Source organism: Hyla sarda, chromosome 1 (genome assembly GCF_029499605.1).
Source record: "Hyla sarda isolate aHylSar1 chromosome 1, aHylSar1.hap1, whole genome shotgun sequence".
NCBI lineage: Eukaryota > Metazoa > Chordata > Amphibia > Anura > Hylidae > Hyla > Hyla sarda.
In genome coordinates, this window is record NC_079189.1 from 580,843,553 (window position 1) to 580,849,552 (window position 6,000).

The following is a 6,000-nucleotide window of genomic DNA, read 5'->3' on the forward strand; positions in this document are numbered from 1 at the left end:
GGGGTCATCCTATTAGGCCATGTGGTCATCATAGAGGGGTCATCCTTTTAGGCCATGTGGTCATCATAGAGGGGGTCATCCTATTAGGCCATGTGGTCATCATAGAGGGGTCATCCTATTAGCCCATGTGGTCATCATAGAGGGTTTGTACTAATAGGACATGTGAATTTCATAGCGGGGTTGCCTTATCAGGATATGCAGACATCATAGATGGGGTCTCTCCCTTCTTTGAACCAGAATGAAGAGCAGATCTGTAGGAGCGACGCCTGGCAGACGTGAGCCATCCATGTATCACAAGGATCTCTATTGGTTTGATTGGCCGCCATATGACACCACATTTCTCCTATATGGGGACTGCAGGGACATGATGACCACACCTAATAGGATGACCCCTCTATGATGACCACATGGCCTAATAGAATGACCCCCTCTATGATGACCACATGGCGTAATAGAATGACCTCCTCTATGATGACCACATGGCCTAATAGGATGACCCCTCTATGATGACCACATGGCCTAATAGGATGACCCCTCTATGATGACCACATGGCCTAATAGAATGACCCCCTCTATGATGACCACATGTCCTAATAGGATGACCCCTCTATGATGACCACATGGCCTTATAGGATGACCCCTCTATGATGTCCATATGTCCTAATAGGACAGCCCCTATATGATGTCCATATGTCCTAATAGGATGACCCCTCTATGATGACCACATGGCCTTATAGGATGACCCCTCTATGATGTCCATATGTCCTAATAGGACAGCCCCTATATGATGTCCATATGTGCTTATAGCGGTGTTTTTCAACCAGGGTGCTTTCAGCTGTTGCAAAACTACAACTTCCGGCTGTCCGGGCATGCTGGGAGTTGTTTTGCAACAGATGGAGGCACTCTGGTTGGGAAACACTGCCTTATAGTTTATCCCCTCTAGGATGTCCATATGTCCTAATAGTGCAACCCCTCTATGATGTCCATATAATGCAACCCCCCCCCCTAAAATGTCCATATGTCCTAATAATGCAACCCCCCCTATGATGTCCATATGTCCTAATAGTGCAACCCCCCTATGATGTCCATATGTCCTAATAGTGCAACCCCCCTATGATGTCCATATGTCCTAATAGAATGACCCTTCTATGATGTCAATATGTTCTAATAAGGCAACCCCCCCTATGATGTCCATATGTCCTAATAATGCAACCCCCCTATGATGTCCATATATCCTAATAGTGCAACCCCCCTATGATGTCCATATATCCTAATAGTGCAACCCCCCTATGATGTCCATATATCCTAATAGTGCAACCCCCCTATGATGTCCATATATCCTAATAGTGCAAACCCCCCCCCCCCCCTATGATGTCCATATGTTCTAATAGTGCAACCCCCTATGATGTCCATATGTCCTAATTAGGTGACCCTTCTATGAGGTCCAGATAATGAGCAGAGATTGGGAGCACTCTCCTAATAGGACGGCTCCGTTTAGTTTGTTACCTGTATGAAAGACTCCTGTCCACACAATCAATCAGATTCCAAACTCTTCACCATGGCCAAAACCAAAGCTCTGTCCAAGGATGTCAGGGACAATACACAAGGCTGGAATGGGTTACAAGACCATCGCCAAGCAGGGAGAGTGCTCCTAATATCAGCTCTAATATCAGCTCCTTACCTGGGATTTCTGGGAGCTAGAAATCTTTCTGATTGATAGAGGATAAAATACTTATTGCAAATCAATTCGGAACCTATCTGAAATGATATTGGTTTTATTCTGTCTCTCATTGTTATACAAACCTACCAGTAACATTATAGACTGATCATTTGTTTGTCAGTGGCAAATGCGCTCCCGTATGGGAGAAAACGTGATGTGAACCAGCCCTTACACTGTTTCACCTGCAGCTGATAATATAGGAGTACGGATCCCTACACTGATATCTATGACAGCCATATCAATTCATATGCAGTGAGCTCCCCCTACAGGTGGCAGCAGGTAGACAGAATTTAGTTATTTATCAAGTCGTGTCATTATTTAAAAAGTAGCATCATTTCCACTAAACAAAGAATGAAAAGTTAAATTGGCTTTGTATTCTGAGATAGTTTCTTCTAATCACTGGAAACCAACCAACAACCAACCATAGATGGATGATAATATCTCGAGTGGGACTCCCAGTAATTAACATATGTCAGGAGACGTCTGGTCTTGTCTCTTGTGACTCATCATATTGTCTGAGCGAAATTTCCTTCCATGATTTCCTGTTATATAATTATTTAGAAGGTCACAGATTATCTCTATTTAAAGGGGTACTCCCCTGGAAAACTTTTTTTTGTAAATCAACTGGTGCCAGAAAGTTAAACAGATTTGTAAATGACTTCTATTAAAAAATCTTAATCCTTCCTGTACTTATCAGCTGCTGTATGTTCCAGAGGAAGTTATTTTCTTTTTAAAATTCCTTTCTGTCTGACCACAGTGCTCTCTGTTGACACCTCTGTCCATTTTAGGAACTGTCCGGAGCAGGATAGGTTTGCTATGGAGATTTGCTTCTACTCTGGACAGTTCCTAAAATGGACAGAGGTGTCAGCAGAGAGCACTGTGGTCAGACAGAAAGGAAAAAAATAAAAATAAAAAAAAAGAACCTCCTCTTGAACATACAGCAGCTGAAAAGTACAGGAAGGATTAAGATTTTTAAATAGAAGTAATTTACAAAACTGTTTAACTTTCTGGCACCAGTTGATTTAAAAAAAAATGTTTTCCAGGGGAGTACCCCTTTAAGGGGTATTCCGGCCATAGACATCTTATTCCCTATCCAAAGTGTGGTGGCCCAGTACAGGAGTTGCACCCCTGTACCCTAGCTGCCTTTTCCGGCAGACTCCATCCCTGGAGATGTGACCCCTGGGCCCCCCTTCACCTACGTCTTGTATATATCACCTCCAGGGCCTATGTTATATAATGTATTGTACCCATAATGTGTTATACCTTTAAGAAATGTGTCATGTGATTGTAACCAGGGAAGGTACCAGTGACCATGTGACCTACAGGGTGACCTATGGGACACCTCCTAGTCTCCCCCATATAAGCCCAGGGTAGAGCTCACTCAGTCTCTTATGATTTTCTCTGCTGAGTGCAGTAAGGTCAAGTCCTAGGTGTGTGTCTGGAGTCCAGAGGAGGCCTAAAGTCTACCACGCAGCCACAGATCCACAAGTCCACTACCCCCCAGGTCCAAGTCAAAGCCTGGTAAGCTGCAAACCGGGTATAGTCAGTCTCAGTCAAGTCTATCTCAAGTCAGCATGGCAGTGCATCAAATAAAGTCCACTTTAAGTTCCAGCAAGCCCTGTGGTCTCTGAAGTTACTGGTCACCTCTTTGGGCCTAGCCAAGCTGTTTAGACTGTTACATCTGTCTGACTCACTAAAGCTGCCGTTGTTCCGTAACTTGGCGTCAGAGTCATTATTTGCCCGTGCCTTGCCCAGGATCTAGCGGTATACCTTCGAGTGGTTTAGAGGATAAACCATGCCCTGGCGTCACAAATACAAGGGGTTATTGCCATCTGCCCCTAGGGTAATTTCACCTGCCCTGCATAACACCCTCACCACAAAAGGATAGGAGATAAGATGTCTGATCGTGGGGGGCCCGCTGCCTCGTCATCCCACGCCCCCTCAATTCATGTCTATAGGAGGGGGCGTGACCGCCATCACGACCCCTCCCATAGACATGAATTGAGGGGGCATGACGTAATGAGGGGGCGTGGTGTGACGTCACGTCTCCAATATCGGAAACTCAGAGGTTTCCGAGAATGGAGCAGCAGCCCGGCACAGAATGTCGGGTGCTGCACGGAGATCGCGAGGGTCCCAGCAGCAGGCCCTCCAGGATCAGAAATCTTATGTCTATGGCCAGAATACCCCTTTAATGAAACATTTCTCAACCTTTAGTATTTTATGTTAAAGGGGTACTCCGGCCCTAAGACATCTCATCCCCTACCCAAAGGATAGGGGATAAGATGTCTGATCGCGGGGGTCCCTCTGCTGGGGACCCCCGCAATCTAGCATGCAGCACCCACCTGTGAGTACTGCAGGAAGTGCTGGAGACTCCAAGTCTTATGCCTCCCGACCATGGGGACGGAGTATCCCCCTCCGCCCCCGTGTGACATCACGCCCCGCCCCCTCAATGCAAGTCTATGGGAGGGGCTGTGATGCATGCTATATTGCGTGGGTCCCCAGCGGCGGGATCCCCGTGATCAGACCCTGAGGTCTTCTTGTCATCACAGCACTGCAACAATGTGAGGGCAGAAGTGGTCCCCCAGCAGGCTTCAGTGATGTAATATCTATCTTTGTGAGCAAGAATAAATGTATTATACACAGCGTTTTAAACCTCTGAATTTTTTTTTAAGGGCTGGAGGGGTGTTAGGAGTTGTTAGGGAACATAGCCTGAGGTAGTTTAGAAAAGTTTATTTGGTGACAGGTACTTTTAAATGAAACACTCTTTTGCTTATATAAGCTACTATTAGAGAATAATGTAGAGGTTCTTGTGTATACCTTGTGCTTATGCGCCAGAGTTTGAAGCCATGCAGATATTAATTCCATCATTGAAATTATTTCCTTATGTAAATCATTTTCCATCAATACTCAGGTTTGCAAAGAGAGGGTGTGAAGTTTAATTACTGCACCCGGTCATCTGGACTGGGCAGAGTCCATGTTGCAGCAGCCTCCCATGGTTGTTATTGGGATTCTGCAGTGGAAATTTTGCTAATGAATTTTCTCTGCGGAATTTCCGTTGCAGAATTTCTGCCGCAAAGTATTGACAGAATTCTGTGCAGGCTGCATTGTGGTCAATAGTGGCAGCGCCTGCTCTACTGAGAATCTCTGCCCAAAATTTGTCCGGGCAGAAATTTTCAGTGTGAACTTACCCTAAGGTTCGTTCACACTGCGGACGTTCAGTAGGCAGAGTTTCACCAGGCTGAACAGCCGCTTGCAGTGGGCGCTGCCAGGCCTGTCAAGGGGTCGGACCATCTCATAGACGGCGATGCAGTCTGGTGGAATTCCGCCCAAAGAATAAACATGTTCATTCTTTGGGCAGACGTCCATTCACCGATGGAATTCCGCTGTGGCGATTTCACAGTGTGCACAGAGCAGTCCAATCCCATTGAAAACAATGGAGGTCTGCTGCAAGTGGAATTCTACCAGCAGGATGACCACAATGTGAACTGATTAGACTCCTAAGTGGGTTGGGGTTAGTTCACATCATGTGCAGTTTTTTTATATGTTTTTTTTAGAAAAATATTGCTATTTCAGAAGAAAGGGATTTGACCAATCACAGCTAAGGTGTAACATTTGATCTTTTTAGGCTGTGTTTACATGTTGAAAATGGCATAATTTCTTCTGCAATTTTGGAAAATCAGTGGCTGCAACAGTGTCATGCTTCAGCTGCTGATTGGCTTTTTATGTATCTACCTTCTGTATTTGGCTTACATATCTCTCCGTTCTGATGCTCACTTATTCTGACATCCACTGCTCAGAAGGGGCATATCCAAGACAGGCACTAAGCCCGCCCTCACTCACCATGCATTCACTTCCTCCTTAGTCTGCTGTGCTGTGCTGGGTCTCTTAATCACAGCAGGCTGCTCTGTAACCCCCTCCTCTCAGTTCTCATGCTGCAGTCTTATAGACAGTACAGGAGTGAGCACAGAGGAGGGCTAGTCCCGCTCTCACTTTCTGGACTTTGCCCCAGCCTGTGCTTCACCTGGGAAAAGGATGATGATGCTGCTGGACAGGATTATGTTCTGGATGGTATGGAGACCCCTAGTGGGTTTCTTTTTTTTATAAGCAATGATTTCTATAAAAAGGAGATTTTTTTAATGAAGTATATTAGAAAGGTTAATGTTTAGCCAAAATGTCACACCACAACCCTCCCTTCATGGGAGGGAGCGTGACGACTGTTTAGCCATTTAGCCGTGCTTCTGTGTTCATGAATGGCGCAGCGCCGGCCCAGAGATCATATG